This window comes from Cetorhinus maximus, chromosome 3, assembly GCF_964194155.1.
Source record: "Cetorhinus maximus chromosome 3, sCetMax3.hap1.1, whole genome shotgun sequence".
Taxonomy (NCBI): domain Eukaryota; kingdom Metazoa; phylum Chordata; class Chondrichthyes; order Lamniformes; family Cetorhinidae; genus Cetorhinus; species Cetorhinus maximus.
In genome coordinates, this window is record NC_135881.1 from 110,682,777 (window position 1) to 110,702,068 (window position 19,292).

Sequence of the window (19,292 nt, forward strand, 5' to 3'; positions counted from 1 at the left end):
AAAAAAAACCCCACCTGGTTCACGAAAGCCCTTTAGGGAAGTGAATCTGCCGTCCGCTCTTACCTGGTCTTGCATACACGTGACTCCAGATTCACAGCAATGTGGTTGACTCTTAACTACAAGCCACTCAGTTGTACCAAACCATGGTCTAAAAGGAATATCCTGTCCCACCAGCAGGACAGACCCAGCAGAGATGGCAGCATAGGGCTACACAGTCAGGAGGAAGTTGCCCTGAGACTCCTCAACATAGACTCTGGACCCCATGAAGTCTGATGGCATCAGGTCAAACTTGGGCAAGGGAACTCCTGCTGATTACCATGTGCTGTTCCCCCTTTAGCTGATGAATCAGTGCTCCTTCATTTTGAACACCACTTGGGGGAAACACTGAAGGTGGCAAGGGTGCAGACTGTACTCTGGGTGGGGTCTTCAATGTCCGTCTCCAAGAGTGGCTCTACTACTACAGAGTGATCTAGCTGTGTCCTAAAGGACATAACTGCTAGACTGGATCTGTAACAGGTAGTGATGGAACCAACAAGAAAGAAAAACATGTTTGAGCTCATCCTCACCAACTTGACGGCCACAGATGCATCTGTCCATTATAGTATCGGTAGGAGTGACCACTGCACAGTTCTTGTGGAGACGAAGTCCCATTTTCACATTGAGGATGCCCTCCATTGTGTTGTGCGGCACTACCACCGTGCTAAATGGATTAGATTTCGAACAGGTCTAGCATCTCAAGACTGGGCAACCATGAGGTGCTCTGGGCCATCAGCAGCAGCAGAATTGTACTCAGTCACAATCTGTAACCTCATGGCTCAGCATACCCCCCTCTACCTTTACCACCAAGCCAGGGGATCAACCCTGGTTCAATGAAGAGTACAGGAGGGCATGCCAGGTGCAGCAGCAGGCATACCTAAAAATGAGGTGTCAGCCATGAGCTGTCAACCTAGTGAAGCTACAACACAGGACTACTTGTGTGCCAAACAGCATAAGCAGCAAGTGATAGACAGAGTTAAGTGATTCCACAACCAAAGGATCAGATCCAAATTCTGCGGCCTTGCCACATCCAGTCATGAATGGTGGTGGACAACTAAACAGCTCACTGGAAGGGCAGGCTCCACAAATATCCCCATTCTCAAGGATGGGGGAGCCCAGCATATCAGTGCAAAAGATAAGGCTGAAGCATTTGCAACAATCTTCAGCCAGAAGTACTGAGTGGATGATCCATCTCGGCCTCCTCCAGAGGTCCCCAGCATCACAGATGCCAGTCTTCAGCCAATTCAATTCACTCCATGTGTTGTTAAGAAATGGGGTACTGGATGCAGCAATAGTACAGGAGACTTGTATTCCAGAACTTGCCACGCCCCTAGCCAAGCTGTTCCAGTACAGCTAAAGCACTGGCATCTACCTGGAAATGTGGAAAATTGCCCAGGTATACCCTGTGCACAAAAAGCTGGACAAAACCAACCCATCCAACTACCGCCTCATCAGTCTACTCTCGATCATCAGCAAACTGATGAAAAGGGTCATCAGCAAACTGATGGAAAGGGTCATCAACAGTGCTATCAAGCGGCACTTGCTTAGCAGTAACCTGCTCACTGATGCTCAGTTTAGGTTCTACCACTCAGCTGCTGACGTCATTACAGCCTTGGTTCAAACATGGACAAAAGAGCTGAACTCCTGAAGTCAGATGAGAGTGACTGCTCTTGACATCAAGGATGCATTTGACAGAGTGTGGCATCAAAGAGCCCGAGCAAAACTGGGGTTGATGGGAATCAGGGGGGGAAGGACTCTTCTGGTTGGAGTCATACCTAGCACAAAGAAAGATGGTTGTGTTTGTTGGAGGTCAATCATCTCAGCTCCAGGGCATCACTGCAGGAGTTCCTCAGGGTAGTGTCCTTGGCCCAACCATCTCCAGCTGCTTCAGCAATGACCTTCCTTCCATCATAAGGTCAGAAGTGGGGATATTCTCTGATAATCGCACAAAGTTCAGCATTATTTGCGACTCCTCAGACACTGAAGCACACCATGTCCAAATGCAGCAAGATCCGGACTATATCCAGGCTTGGACTGACAAGTGGCAAGTAACATTCACACTACACAAGTGCCAGGCAATGACCATCTCCAACAAGAGATAATCTAACCATCACCCCTTGACATTCAATGCCATTACCATTGCTGAACCCCTCACTGTCAACATCCTGCTGGGTCGACCAGAAACGGAACTGGACTAGCCATATAAATACTGTGGCTACATAAGCAGGTCAGAGGCTAGGAATCCTGTGGCGAGTAACTCACCTCCTGACTTCCGAAAGCCTGTCCACCATCTACAAGGCACAAGTCAGGAGTGTGATGGAATACTCTCCACTTGCCTGGATGAGTGCAGCTCCCACAACACTCAATACGTTTGACACCGTCCAGGACAAAGCAGCACACTTGACTGGCATCACATTCACAAACATTCACTCCCTCCACCACCGACGCACAGCGAGAGCAGTGTGTACCATCTACAAGATGCACTGCAGGAACTCACCAAGGCTCCTTAGACAGCACTTTCCAAACTCATGCCTGCTACGATCTAGTAGGACAAGGGCAGCGGACACATGAGAACACCACCACCTGGAAGTTCCTTTCCAAGCCACATACCATCCTGACTTCACTGTGGCTGGGTCAAAGTCGTGGAATTCCCTCCCTAACAGCACTGTGGGTGTACCTACGCCACATGGACTGCAGCGGTTCAAGAAGGCAGCTCACCAACACCTTCTCAAGGACAATTAGGGATGAGTAATAAATGCTAGCCTCACCAGTGAAGCCCACATCCCATGAATGAATAAAAGAAATCCTAATCATTGACTGTTTGAGATTTCATGCTTTGCTCCCATGATAAAGCCAAAAACTCAAAAATAAAGCAAATGAAAAAACAGTTTACCATTCAAAGGGGTTGACCTTTGATGTTCATATCAGAAGATCACAATGGTCACCATCAGGGGCTGAGCCAGCTCAGCAGATAATTGACTATTCAAAATGCACCATCTTGGTTGCAAAAGGAAAACACAGACTTTGGGCGATAATAGATTAGGCCTCAGAACAAATGGCAGTAAATCAGGTAGCAGCTGGACTGGGAAAAAACATTCTCTTAAGGGTGTAATACACTTGAGGCATTCAAATGAAATCTTATATCAGAAGGATAAATTTCATAAGACTTGGGAGCAGACCCTAAATGCTGAGATTGTTAACCACCTGCAACATCCTATCAATAATCTTCAGTGAAAGGTTTTAAAAATAATGCATGAATGTCAAGCACACAAGATAAAACAGTGATGGGAGAACTCTATTATTCCTGGAATGCACCATGTCCCAATCAAAGTCTAATGAAAGGGTTTGATAATCTTTTCTGGTACATACAAATGTCAAAGATGGTAAGTTATCTATACTCCCAGCCACCACTGCAGTTATGCTAAGTCCCATATACTTGCTAGGGTTCCTTCGATTGCATACATGCATGTCTGATGCTGTCAATGGAATTCATAGGTATAAATGGTCATACAGCCAAAAGCAGCAAGGTCCTTCTTTATTGCGGGGTTTATTTTCTGCCATCAGGACAACTATCTACTCTGTCTGCTAACCATGCTGAGCTCCTTCAGTGTATTAATATGCTTATGACATGACACAAAATGGCATCATGAGATGTGCAGTGACACAGAATTGCCTCAGACCTGCTCCAAGGCATGGTGCACATGCGTAGAATAAGGCAGTGTCTTGGATTGTAGAGTTGGCTCATGTGGACTGGAACTAGATGGTGGCTGAGATGTGCGGGCGCTACACCAACCCCACCCAGTCAAACTGAATAACTGATATTTGAATATAAAGGCAAAATACTGCAGATGCTGGAACTCTGAACCAAAACAAAAAATGTTGGAAAAGCTCAGCAGGTCTAACAGCATATGTGGAGAGAAACACAAAGTTAACATTTCGAGTCTATATAACTCTTTTTCAGAGCTAAAGAGAAGCAAAAATGTGATGAAATTTATTCTGTTTAAGGTGGGTGGAGCAGGTGAAGCCGGATAGAAGGCCAGTGATAGGTGGGGACAAAGGAGAGATTGCCAAAGATGCCATAAACCAAAGGTCAAAAGGGTGTTGATGGTGGTGGTACTGGCTAAAGGAGGTGCTGATGGTGGCATTGAGAATAGAAAGCAGAATGTGATAATAGCCAGACAAGGGTAAGCGCTCTGGAAAGAACATGAACAAGTGACAGATGGCCCTAGCGGGGTTGGGGTGGGGGGTGGGGGGAAAAAAGATCAAAAGTAGTATAAAAGATGGGGATAAAACAATGAATAAAAATGAAAATAAATAAAAATAAAAATAAGTGGAATAAAAATGAAAATAAATAAAAATAAAAATAAGTGGATAAAAAATTAAAATTAAAATTTCTGGTGATGGACTTTCCACAAATATTCATTACAAGCCCTCTAACTCCCACAGCTACCTCGACAAGCCCTCTAACTCCCACAGCTCCTCACACTCTGCTTCCTGTAAGGACTCCATCCCATTCCCTCAGTTCCTTCGCCTCCGTCGCATCTGTTCTGATGATGCCACTTGCCAAAACGGTGCTTCTGACATGTCTTCCTTCTTCCTTTGCCTCCACCTATCGCTGACCTTCTATACAGCTTCACCTGCTCCACCCCCATTAAACAGTATAAATTTCATCACATTTTTACTTCTCTTTAGCTCTGAAGAAGTCATACAGACTTGAAACGTTAACTCTGTCTTTCTCTCCACTGATATCTGAAAGCGATTATTGATACAAGTAATTCTGGTAATTTCATGAATCATAAGAACAAATCTTGGGTAGTTTGTGACCTTCATCTCAATCTCAAACTGAAATCATGCTCTTGAAATTATTCTCACACATCTATTTTTTGTGGCAGACATTGCTGTATGTGCTGCATGTGATGATCCAATATCAGTGATCTTCTGCTGTGTCTGACCACAGTGTAAAATTCCTCTGGTAAAATTATTGTGTAATGTTACCATGCTGCTCCAGAGATAGCAGTGTGGTGATTTGAATACTGAAAAAATTGTAGCCATGTCATAATTACAACTAAGTATTAACTTGATTTAGCTGATAACACCATTACCTCTGAGTCATGCTTTACTCCTTAATTTAAACAGATAATCCAGGCTGATATTTTAATACTGAGAGCTGCATTTACATCAGTTCTGTATTTTAGATGAGATGTTGAATTGAGGTCCTGTCTACCTGCTCAGTAGACATAACACATTCCATGACATGTTTCCAGGGCAACAGGGACTTCTATTGCCCTGCCCTTCCTACATCAGTACCACCAAAAACAGACTAATTGGTTATTTGCTTTATTTATTGAGAAGTGGCTGCCATATTTTCCTAAATAATAGGAATTACAATTTCAGAATCAATTATTTGGGTGTGAAATAGTTTGGTAGGTATTGAGTGTATGACAGGAAACTATGGGCAGAACTATCAACTTTAGTTCTATTGGAAATAAAAATCAGGCCGGGTGGGTAACAGTCTTTCTTACACTCCCATTGCATTTGTAAGTTCTGCCCTCTATATAAATATGACCCCTTTATTTAGTTTGCCAACTGGTAATGTTTTGATTAGCAGGAAATAACATATTGGATATGCAAGGACCATTTTTATGAAGTTGCACTCCCAGCATAGAGCTTTGTCTACAAAGACTACACGTCGAGAATTCAGAGGTCAGGAAGCCCAACTGGATTTTCCCCTAATGGAAATTTCTCCTATATTTTGTTGAACATTAAATCTTCCTCCAGTTCCGCGCCATTTATTTTGGACGGAGATTGACAGGTTACTTGATATATGCTGAAATGAAAATGTAAAGTGATAAGCTCCACTAAATTAGTTAATTGATAAATGTCTTTCAAATAAAAGTGGGGACCTCAATTAAGAAACAGAGAAGTCCATTATTTAAAATGTATCATAGTTCTCCAAAGTCTAAGATTTGCTCTAGTCCTTCGACATTTCAAGGTTTTAGAGGGATGAAATGGACAGTTATTTTTGTCATGAATAGTTCAGTCATTACTGAAGTAATTAATCAAGCATTCAAACACTGCCCATATTCTAACACCATCTAAAATACACCATCTATAATACGCCATCTATAATACAGCACCATCTATAATACCTGCTCTGAAGAAAAGTCATACGGACTCGAAATGTTAACTCTGTCTTTCTCTCCACAGATGCTATCAGACCCGCTGAGTTTGCTAGCATTTTTTGTTTTTGTGTATAAAACATTGGTTACATGTGCATCCAACATCTAACACAATCATCTATACATTGTATGTTGAATAAGCTTAATTTCTTCTGAATAATCTTCTCAGTTCATATTTGTTACTTAGATTCTCAAAAAACTATTTTTAACTCTTTGTGCTTATCACAACAGTGAATCAGTCTTCTGCAGTGTGACTGAATGAATGTAGCATGTAAGCAAACCACAGCCCTATAAAGTGTAAACTGCGCATTGAACTATGCAGCAAAAATTAAGACTGAAGTTTCGATTTTAATTTTGTGTGGGAGTTGTTCAAGTTAGAATCGAGGCAAATGACAGATGCTTTGGATCTCAGAAAGATGTGGCTTGAAAGATTTTAATTCCCAAGCCTCATCTGCATAGGTCCCATCAGTCTCCTGCCTGAACACAGCTGGAGGTGGCAGTAGCTTTTGGATGCAAGGAGAATCTCGGTTGGCAAGAGGCTGCTACCAGGGACAGGAAGGAATGGTTCCTGGCTCTCAGTGGCTGGGCAGAGGGGATACGGGAAGGGGTGTTTGGGACAGCCTCATGGGGAAGAAGCAGGCCAGCAGTTGGAAGGCCTAAAGATCCCTTGAAGGCCTCAGAGGATTGCTCCTGCTTGAGAAAAACTGAGATTGTGGAGGAAGGTAGCTGTTGTCCTTACCCCACTGATTTCTTTTCCCTCATTTTCTGTCACTATCACTCCCAATTATAAATCAGATAGCAGAGGAAAACTCAGCTCATATTCTAGCTTACAATCACATTCTGAATTGTACTATATAAACCTGAAAATTTCAATTTCTTGTGATGCACTAAGCAGATATAATCCTCTTAGTTGTAATGAACTATAAAGTTATAATGGCTCAATGTATGCCAGTAGCCTAAGAAGGGGGCTTGTAATCTTTATTAAAATAAATTAAAATTCTAATTATCTTCTGATTAAATCCAACCATTCTGATTTCTTTGCTTGATATTCCCTTTAACTCAGCAGCCTTAAATGTAAGTATTTCTGAAGCCAACTATTGGTTTTCATCACAACAAATTTTGTGCCAGCTTTACTAAACCATAAAGGAACTTGGCAACAGTTATTTTGTTATCTAAAAAAGAGAAAGGAACTAATTAAAGAACATGTTCTAGATTTTCTGGCTGAATGGGTTGCCAAACATTTCAGCAGAGTTTGACTTCCCGCGAAAGTTTAAAACAGGTAATAGCGAGTGGGCAGCCGATTTCACATCCGTTTTGATTTTTGTTTGCATTGAAGTTGATGGAGATAAAAAGTCAAGGGAAACATTAACCAGGCCATTTATTCATTACTGTCTATTTACAGTGTTACACAAGAGCAAGGTCTACTACATTGGCTGAGAAAAATAGAAGTCCTATGCTCAACTACCGATTAAACTTTTTTAAAGCATGATTCTTTGACCCATGGCATTCTTCCTAGTTATTCCAGTCTTGAAGTTGTGTAAATTATTTTGGTATATGCCAATGTATTTGTTGTTAGGTTTACTGGTGATATTGTTGAACATAAACACTCCTACTATCAGAAAATAAGAGAATGCCATTCACTATCCTTTATGGTTAGCGTCCAATTTCGGCGCATTTTGTAGAATGGTTTTGCCTTGTAAAGCAAGGAAAACATTTTCAGAGCACCACTTCTCAATAGCTATTAACATGCATTTGCAGATAAAACTGAAAATAGTTTCTAGTCTGAAAGTAGGAGTACTCTGCCTTGGATTTTCAGATTTCCAAGTCACAAATTGATTGCACTGTAGTAGTGGGAGCATTTTCAAAGTCTCTATAATGTCTAGTTTGAGCAGATGCCTCAGAAATGGATGAGTATGTTTCTTGGCAAGCAGTTGATTTTTTACAGGCATAGATCATGAATTTATTTTACAGCCTACAATAGCATGTGATCTTCGAGCTGATCCTCTTGCCCTGCAGGTATTGCAGCTTCGGGCAATCATGGCATACCAGCTACAGGTTACCTTTAATGTATAAAGTGAAAATGATTATAGGCACAAGGATTAAAGAAAATGTTAATCATTATCCCATCCAAAAATCAGGTTTTCCATAAGATGCATTGACCTTTGAAGCTCTGGCACAACTTCTGGCACTATATCTGCTGTCTCCTTTGCCAAATTCTCTTTCATGTCATAAGATTATCTTCTGCTGCAGCTAATTAACTCTGAAAAAAACATTAGAATGACTAAAATTCTAACCCTGTATTCATTGCCATATACATCACAGCACCCAGTGCTAAGTTCAAAAGAATGCATGATGCTCTAGGCTAAGCTCCATTGATTTCAGGACTGACTTTTTACTTGACATCTAGGCAGGAGAATTTGGATAAGTCGACCCTTCAGAAATCAACAACTTCACCACTGTCCTTAAAGAATGACACAACTGCCCTAATATAAGTTTGAATTCAAAGCATTAAGCAAACCAATTCTGCTATAACATAAGTATTGTATAGCACTAAACTAAATATGTTCCTCAACCCAAATATAAAAGACCATTTCTTATTAGTTAGTACAGAATGGAATGTATTGGATAAATATTTGAGGAAATACATAAAATGTAACTTCAGAGATAGGGAGAATAGTTTTAAAGATCTGTCTAAATTTCATTTTCCAACACAGGCAGTAAATGAATAGTCTGTGTGCTGAAACTAAGGATCGAATTTTCGCTCCTGAATCAGATGCACAGAGTCAGAGATTTCGCAACTCCACAAGCCCGTCTAGGGAGTAACTTCCCCGAATGTTTGGATTTTCATTCCAGGGGGTGGATGCTAACTGGAGTTGGGCCCGCCACCCTGGAAACAGTGCGGAGGCAGCCACAGGGGCTTCTAGGCAACTCAGGCAATTTAAAAGACCCACCTTTCTGCTCTGGGATTCCATTCCAGTTAAAATAAAAACAGTAGGGCCTTCTAGCCCTCACCCCTCACACTCCCTGACTCCCTCCCCACACACTTCCCATGCCCCATCCATACCAATTCATGCCATCTCGTGCCCCCTCCCACCCGCATGGTCCCTAATGCTTTCCATGCCAACCCATGCCCCTCATATCCTCCATGCCAACTTAGTGCTAACTCATGTCAACCCATGACCCTAGTTACCACCCTTTGCCTTCACATCCTCCATCCCAACTCACCCAGTATTCACTATGGGCAGACCTCAGCAGCCATGCCAAGGTGAAATAAAATAAAGTTCTAAATATCCATTACAGACTCCAATATATTGAAAACACACTCTCATTGATAAAATCACATTCAACACATGTAAATCTTTTCAAGTACTTAATCCTTTATCAAAACAAACATTTGTATTCATAGCCTCAAATCAAAGACAGCTAGTCCCTTTATAACTACTTGGAGCTGTCAATCAACTGTGAACTTACAAACTCCCTCACTGTGATAATGACAGATTGTGGAAACAATACTAATCCTTTAATGATAACCCTCAGTTATATGTCAAAAAACATCTATTGAAGTTGCAAGCACTGATTTTTTTTCTCAGCTGCAGGCTAGTTCATTGAAAATTTAAAGAGCAGCTGATTTAAACGATTTGACAGTTTGACAATTCCACAGATTTTATCCACTTTTTATGCACATTCGTGTCTACTCTTAACAAAGCCAAAGGGGTACCTGAACCTCTTTAAAATGGCACCTGACCTCTCCAAAGAACTCTGATAGGGTTAGACCTTTTCCTCAAATTCAGCCTGCAAGTTCAGCCATGTCCCACAGAGTGGTGAGTACAACATTGGATCCTAACATGAGCATTTAATAAAGAGTGAACATTAAAACACAATGGCCTGAATTTTTCAGTCGGCGTGCAGGGCGGGCCCGACACGCCAGTGCATGAAGTGACGCGCGATGACATTGGATATGCATCCCGACATCATTGCGCTGTCTCGCAATGTTTCGTTCGGCAGGCGTGCACTGAAGTCAGCCTATTAAGGCCATTAAGAAAGTAACTAATGTAATTGTTAACGCTGCCCGTCCAACCTTACGGTTGGCAGGCAGGCAAAAAGGCCAAGTGGCCTTCAGGTTTTTTAGAAAACCTCATCCACGAGCGAGATGAGGTTTCCTAAAGCTTTATTGAATCAAATAAAAACATTTTGTGAAATATAAAAACATGTTCCATCTCGTGACTCAGTTACATGAGGGGACATGTTTAATTACATTTTTTTCCATTTATTTAATTATTTCAGTAGCGATTCAATCTCCCTGAGGCAGCTCTGTGCATGCGCAAAAGAGTGCTGGCCCTGACTCTCCCTCCTCCCCCCGCCCGCACAGGTAGCGCTGAGCGCTGAGCGCTATGACTCGCGTCTTGCAGTGGGCGGGCCTTAATTGGCCCACCCATGTAAAATAGCGGCACAGAGCTGATCGTGGGCGGCTGTCGGCTCTGCAACCGCCCCTGCTCTCTCCCTCCGAGCTCACCCGCCGACTGAGAAATTCAGGCCAACATTGTTGCTTCCACACTAAAGAAATGTCCCTAACTCCCCCATAACCAATAATGTGTGCCAGCGATGAGGCGTGCCATTACATTTATCTCTGACTAAGCTAGTATCAATGATGGTGCGCACATGAATAAAGTGAAGCCAATGTAACGTGAAATATTTACAAGTGAAATTTAAATTTGAAAAGCACCAGTGCCACCTTTCTGGTCTCAATAAATCTTATGTTAATGACAATTGAGTTGGGCAGGAAAGTTGTGGCTGTGATGAAGACCTCCCTGTTTATCCACAAGGCTTTTTTATAGTCTGCCAGTACCTGCTCTAGTGACAGCTGACGGTGAGTTTCACCACTGAAAATGCATGTCTTCCATGCATGTCGTACGGCATTTTAAATTTTAATTGGACTTATGTGGGAACCAGCAAAAAGCAAGAGAACAGAAGTGGTGCCAACTTCCTGTTCTGCCGCAAGGAATGCCGTGCCATGGTTAAAACTCTGCCCAGTGCATCCGATTGTGCAATACTACCTTACTACAACTGGTGTGTCACCTGGATTTTATGCTCCGGCCTCAGAAGTGAGACTGCAATCCATAACTACCTGACTCAGAAGTGAAAATGCTATCAACTGAGTCACAGCTTGCAGCTATGGTAGAGTCAGCATGGCAGGTGATCAATGATCAATGATTTAAGTTTAAATTAGTACATTCCTTCACTTTTCCCAACAGGAACAAATTTAGTACTTTAACAACAAGATAGCTTACGTAAGGAAGATGTGAATAAAAGCAGCTTCAATTTTTGGTGCACAGGGTTGGCATACATGGCCCTATGTATTTTGGAGTCAATATATATCATTATTACATCTACTTCATATACAATAAAATAAGATTGACTTCCCTAAACCTGCCTTTCAATCAACAGCGTGTTGAATGGATGAAATTCAAATTGATACTTGCAGAGGAGTGTTGTTTTCTATAGAAACTAAACACCAAATGATTTTGCTGGCTTTGGACTGTTGTGCAGCCCTGTTGCTTTTCCCAGCAGTGCTGTTTAAAGTTGAAATACTTTGAGCAGTACAGCAGTCTTTCTGAGCTTAAACTGGGGCTGAATGTAGTTTAAAGTGCTTGCAGCAGATTTGCTAAATTACTTGCCCCGCCTGATTGACAAGAATTGACGTGCCTGGAAAAGGAAATAGAGCTCAGTATTGAATGGGTGGCTGATCTGTAAGGCCCAGTTTACTGCCTGGTGGTGAATGTTAAAATTAGCCCATGATATTTTGTTAAAAAATACATACCTTCATTTTTTTAAACAGGAACACATTTAGCACTTTGACAACAAGGTTGTTTATATAGGGAACATGTGAATAAAAGCAGCTTTCATAGTGTCTTCTTTGGCTGTGGGGCTGTGGTTTAGACAGATGTAAGAGACATTTTCTGCATGTTTTCATTACTGTGCTGTGTGGAAGTAAAGGGCAGCTGCCTATGAAAAGCTCGATTTGTGATATGGAGATAAGTTTTGGGGAAAAGTTATCATATACTGCATTTAAGGAGTACAGGTCTATTTTTGTGATATAATCGGTGTTACTTAGTTTTTATATAGCAACTATTTTTCCAAACTCTATGATAAACACATACATTCCTGGATCATATGTCTAATGGTGATTCAAATCCAACAGCAGAAAATAATTAAAAGAGGCTAAGGCCTGCAGCCCAGTCTAATTCAATTCATATTTGGAACACATCTCTTAAGTAAGTTGACATATTTTGATTTTGCTAAAAATATTCTAACTTGGCAAATGTGCTAGCTTCATGGCTCACAGCCATTAAGATTTAAAGTAAAACTGCCCTTGAATATTGGTACTGTGTTGTCAAAGAGTTGAAGAATTGCCAGTCCCTGTGATATGTACTGTCCCTGAATTTTTCATCTGAGCACAGAATATGTGCTTTCCAATAAGAATCTATCAGTTAAATTTTATTTATTTTTTTTGGTATCAGTCTAGTATAACCTTGGGAGTCACATTGTTAAAAGTTGAATGTTTTGTTTTCGTTCTCATGATGTGGGCATTGCTGGCAAGATTGACACTTATTGTTATCCTTAGCTTTCCTTGAGTAGGTGGTAGTGAGTCATCTTCTGAACCATTGCTGCCTATTTGGGAGAACGTAATCCTACAGTGTTGTTAGGTAGAGCATTCATAATTTGTATCCAATGACAATGAAAGCTTGGTAATATGTGTCCAAGTCAGGATGGTGTGTGACTTGGGGGGAAACTTGCAGTTGGTAATATTCCCATGTGCCTGCTGCCCCCATGCCCATCTAGATGGTAGAAAACATGGGCTTGGAAAGTGCTGCTTTTCATTCTATTTTTTTTACATTTGTATCTATCAGTTTAATTATAGTAATAAAGATCAACCAATAATATAAATTTCTAGATTGAAGCATCGGTTGGCCATGCAATAAACTGAAGGAAGTGGCTGCAGAGATAGTGGAGGCATTGGTTGAAATAATCCAGAAGTCACTGGATTCCAGGAGGGTCCCAGCGGACTGAAAGACCACTAATGTGATGCCCCTGTTCAAGAAGGGAGGGAGAGAAAAAATAAGAAATTATAGGCCAGTCAGCCTAACAGCTGTTGTTGGGAAAATGATAGAGTCCATTATTAAGGAAGAAAAAGCAGGACATTTAGAAAAGTTTAACACAATCAAACAGAGTCAACATGGTTTTGTGAAAGGGAAATCATGTTTGAAAAATTTGCTAGAGCTCTTTGAGGATATAACAAGCAGAGTTGATAAAGGGGAACCAGTAGATGTAGCGTATTTGGATTTCCAGAAGGCTTTCGATAAGGTGCCATATAAAAAGTTATTGCACAAGATAGGAGCTCATGGTATTGGGGGCAACGTATTAGCATGGGTGGAGGATTGGTTAATACACAGAAGACAGAGAGTCGGGATTAATGGGTCTTTTTCAGGTTGGAAACATGTAACTAGTGGAGTGCCACAAGAATCAGTCCTAGGGCCTCAATTATTTACTTTCTATATTAATGACCTGGAGGAGGGGGCAGAGTGTAATGTATCCAAATTTGCTGATGTTACAAAAATAGGTGATAGGGTATATTGTGATGAGAACATAAGGAATCTGCAGGGGGATATAGATGAGTTGAGTGAGTGGGCAAAAAACTTGGCAGATGGAGTTTAATGTGGGAAAGTGTGAGGTCGTGCACTTTGGTCAGAAGAATCAAAAGGCTGATTATTATTTAAATGGAGAGAGACTCCAAAAAAGTGCAGCATAGAGGGATTTGGGTGTTCTTGTGCATGAAACCCAAAAAGTTAGCATGCAGGTGCAGTAAGTAATTAAGAAGACAAATGTAATATTGACCTGTATTGCTAGGGGATTGGAGTTTAAAAAAGGGAAGTCTTGTTACAACTGTACAAGGCATAGGTGAGGCCACGCCTGGCGTACTGTGTACTTTGGTCCCCGTATTTAAGAAAAGATATACTGGCATTGGAGGCAGTTCAAAAGAGATTCATTAAGCTGATTCATTAGGCCTGTATTCATTAGAGTTTAGAAGAATGAAGGGTGATCTTATTGAAACGTACAAGATTCTGAAGGGCTTGACAGAGTAGATGTTGAGAAGGCATTTCTACTAGTGGGGGAATCTCAAACTAGGGGACATAGTACAGGATAAGGGGACACTCATTTAAAACTGAGATGCAAAGGAATTTCTTTTCTCAGAGGGCCATGAATGTTTGGAATTCTCTTCCCCAGAGTGTCATGGAGGCTAGATCACTGAAAGTATTTAAAGAGGTAGATAGATTTTTGAAATATTGGGGAGTTGAGGGCTATGAGGAGCTGGCACAAAAGGGGATTTGAGGCCTGGGGCAGATCAACCATGATCTTATTGAATGGCGGGGCAGGCTTGAGGGGCTGAATGGCCTATTCCTGCTCCTATTTCTTGTGTTCTTATGAATGTAATTAAAGCTAATTTTCTAACTGAAGAAATAATTCCATATTTCTGTGCTGATGGTAATATTTGTAAACATTAAGTTAACCCCTTATCACCTCCATTACAAAATTCCTACAATCACCTCTGAAGTGTTTTGCAATGCTTTTGCTTTTCTCTCACTCTAACTTTTGATTGGTATCATTTTCTGCTTCTAATCTTTATTTAAATAAAAATATTTTCTAGATTTATAGTTTTACGTTTGGAAAAACGTTATTTTGAGCTGGTGTGATTAATGTAATCTTTTTCAGACTGTATAATTGTGATGTCTTAACTTGCCTTTTACATTTGGATTGGAATTATGTTTTTGGAACCATTTAGTGTTGATAATAATTATAGTAATAAATATGTTCATTTTCCTTGATGTCATTGCCAGTATTACTTTAAAGATCAAACATAGATGAAAGAATATTCATCCATTAGCTGACATACCATGTAAGAACAGAGACTCTTTGCATTATGAAAGGTCATTTAACTCACTGGACATGTTTCATCTCATGCAGAGACACTATATACCATTGTTATCCTCAAGTTCCTGATTATAACTTTTTCACCTGTGTCTTCTTGCCCTAGGTTTAACTTCTTAATTCAGCAGCTTTAACTTATTCCATCCTAGAAATTTCAAATCCTATTCTCATTACACTAGCAGGTATCTTAAAAATTTTACAGAAAATGTTCTTGCTATTTGGGATTTCAGCAATGACCTCTTAGTTTTGAAAACATGCTCTTTTACCTTGCATATCGGATTAATATCAACAAAGTTATTGTTTTGGATATAGTATTGAAGTACTCCTTTGTAGTAGTGAGTTTGTAACTTTGATCTCCATGAGGTATGCATTAGATTAATAAACCAAGAAAACTAATGGGACTAAAGGCTAACAAGTCTGCTGGACCTAATGGCCTGCATCCTAGGGTCTAAAAAGAAGTGACTGCAAAGAGAGTGTATGCAGGTTCTAATCTTCCAAAATTTCCTGGATTCTAGAAAGGTCCCAGCAGATTGGAAGACCACAAATGTAACACCTTTATTCAAGAAAGGATGGAGACAGAAAGCAGGAAACTATAGGCCAGTTAACCTAACATCTATCATCAGGAAAATGGTCAAATACATTATTAAGGAAGTAATAGCAGGACATTTAGAAAATCATAATACAATTAAGCAGAGTCAACATGGTTTTGTGAAAGGGAAATCATGTTTGACTAATTTATTAGAGGAAGTAACAAGCAGGGTGGATAATAAGGCACCAGTAGATATGGTGTATTCAAGAAGGCATTCACTAAGGTGCCATGTAAAAGGTTATGATGCATGATAAGAGCTCATGGTGTTGAGGGTATCATATTAGCGTACTAGAGGATTGTTTAGCCAACAGGAAACAGAAAGTCAAGATAAATGGGTTGTTTTCAGGTTGGCAATCGTAACAAGTGCAGTGGCACAGGGCTCAGTGCTGGTGCTTCAATAATCTACAATTTACATCAATGATTTGGATAAAGGGACTGAGTGTATTGTAGCTAAATTTGCTGATGACACAAAGATAGGTGTCAAAGCATGTTGTGAAGAGGACACAAAGCTTCGGCAAAGGGACAAAAGTAGTTTAAGTAAGTGGGCAAAAAATTGGCAGATGGTGTATAATGTGGGAAAACTTTGACAGGAAGAATAGAAAAGCAGAATATTATTTCAGTGGAGAGAGAATGCAGAAATATGTAGTATAGAGGGACTGGGTGTCCTTGTACACGAATCACAAAAAGCTAGCATGCAGATACATTAAGTGATTGGGAAGGCAAATGGAACGTTGGCCTTTATTACAGGGGAATGGAGTATCTAAGTGGTGAAGTGTTGCTACAGCTGTACAGGGCCTTAGTGAGAGTACATCTGAAGTACTGCGTACAGTTTTGGTCTCCTCACTTAAGGAGGGATATAATTGCATTGGAAGCAGTTCAGAGGAGGTTCACCCAGCCGATTCCTAAGAAGAAGGTGTTGTCTTATGAGCAAAGATTGAGCAGGTTAGGCCTCTACTCATTGGTGTTTAGAATGAGAGGAAATCTTTTTAAAGCATATAAGATTCTGAGGTGACTTGACAGGGTGGATGCTGGAAGGATGCCTCCCCTTGTGGGAAAGTCTAGAAGTAGGGGAGACAGTTTCAAAATAAAGGATTTTTTCCCATTTAAGATGGAGATGAGGAGGACTTTAAATTCAATTTAAATTTAAAGGAATTTAACTGCATTATTTACAGCTTGCCAACCCAAAAACGACCCATTTATCTCGATTCTCTGCTTCCTGTTAGCTAACCAATCCTCTACTATGCTAATATGCTACCCCAACACCATGAGCTCTTAGCGTGCATCGTAAAAAAATCTCTGAGAGGGTTGTTAGACTTTGGAATTCTCTTTCCCAGAGAGGAGTGGAGGCTGGATCATTGAATATATTCAAGGCTGAGCTAGACATTTTTTTTATTGACAAGGGAGCTAAGGGTTGTGAGGCCAGGCAGGAAAGTGTTGTTGAGGCCACAATCAGATCAGCCATGATCCTATGGAATGACGGTGCATTCACTCGAAGATCTGTTCTTGCTCCTATTTCTTATGTTTTTATGATCTTAACTAGTTTATATTAGGGCATTTTGAAAATAAAAATAATTTTTTCATGCTGCCTTGGCTTGCAATGAGAAAAACAATTATATAGTGTTTTTCACAACCTCAGGACATAGCAAAGCACTTTACAGACAATTCAAAACAAAAACAGAAATACCTGGAAAAACTCAGCAGGTCTGGCAGCATCGGCGGAGAGGAGCAAAGTTGACGTTTCGAGTCCTCATGACCCTTCAACAGAACTAAATAGAAATAGGAAAGGGTTGAAATATAAGCTGGTTTAAGGTGGGGGGGTGGTGGAAAGGTGGGTTGTTGGGACAAGCAAGCAGTTATAGGAGGAGATAACCAAAAGATGTCACAGACAAAAGAACGAAGAGGTGTTGAAGGTGGTGATATTATCTAAAAGAATGTGCTAATTAAGAATGGAGAGCAGGACAAGCAAAGGTAGCTCTAGTGGGGGTGGGGTGAAATAAACGGTGGGTGGAATACATTTAAAAATAATGGAAATAGGTGGGAAAAGAAAAATCTATATAAATTATTGGAAAAAACAAAAAGGAGGGGGAAGAAACGGAAAGGGGGTGGGGATGGAGGAGGGAGTTCAAGATCTAAAGTTGTTGAACTCAATATTCAGTACGGAAGGCTGTAAAGTGCCTAGTCGGAAGATGAGGTGCTGTTCCTCCAGTTTGTATTGAGCTTCACTGGAACAATGCAGCAAGCCAAGGACAGACATGTGGGCAAGAGAGCAGGGTGGAGTGTTAAAATGGCAAGCGACAGGGAGGACAGACAATTCAATGCTGTTGTAACATGTAGTCACTGTTGCAATTCAGAAAACATGGCAGCTACAAGATCTTACAAACAACAAGATGGGTTTGACCAGATAATTTGCTTTTGTTTGTGATGTTGACTAAAAGTAAATATTGGCCAGGACAATGGGGAGAACTCCTTGCTCTTCCTCAAATTGTGCAATGGGATCTCTTACTTCCACCTGAGAGGACAGATAGTTTAATGTCTCATCTGAAAAACAGTGGCTGCAAAATTTATTTCTGTAGTGACACTGCTTTTTGTGCTATTGGAGCCAGGAAATGAAACAAAATGGTGGTGGGGGGAGGGGTTCTGTTCTCAACAACTCTTGACAGGGACCAATCAGATTGCAAGGTTCTGAAGGGTGATAGTACAGGCATCCCTTATGTGCACTGGAAGTGTGCAGCGTGAGTAGATTGTAATGTCAGGCAATGTCTCATGCTGATTTGCTGCACAATCTGCTATTTTGGACCTCACAGGCCTTGTTAATGCCCTCTCTTAAACACGGACATGCTTGAACATGCTTTTAGCTGCATGAGAGACCTCCCTGCTGGTTCTACGTAAAGGGGTCACCATCAAATCTCAGATGAGGAACTTTTGACTTTCTTTTGCTGCTGCAGAGTTGGTAGAAATATTGTGTGCTGTGGTAAGGGAGAGTTGACAGAAGTTCTTTGATTCAGAAAAGAATAGTCCAGGATTTTTGGAAGGGGTTGATTTTGGATTTGAGAGGCCACTGAATGGAAAACTTGCTCCCAGTCATGGCAGCTATAATTTAGTTTTTATTGGGCTGCAGCACAATATGAAGATGGAGCAGAGGTTGAAAAGAGAAGAAGGTGTGTGCAGAGGGAGGAAGAGGGATCTCAGCAAGGAGGCCATACCCACCTAGGGGCCGGGATTTTCCGGCCCCGTCATGGACGGGACCTGCCGTGGGTGAGGCGGCGCACGAGCCAGAAGTCCATTGATCGCGACGGTCGGCGGGTGTGGAAAATCCCGCCCAGGGTCTCCTTAAAGCACTTCTCCTTCCTGCACCTCAGCCAGGAGCAGCTTCCACAGTGGCTACACTTCAACAAGGAAGCGATTACAGAATTGCGTCACCTCCTCAAACCAGACCTGCAACCACTGAGCAGGGTGAGGATGACACTGCCAGTGACATCAAGGCCACCTCAGGATCCATCCAG

At 41.2% G+C, this 19,292-nt stretch overlaps 1 protein-coding gene across 2 annotated transcripts in view; it reads left to right on the forward strand.

Moving 5' to 3' along the window:
* scin (scinderin) overlaps window positions 1-19,292 on the forward strand; it is a 134,738-nt gene that overhangs the window by 15,286 nt on the left and 100,160 nt on the right. The gene's annotated exons all lie outside the window — the stretch shown is intronic.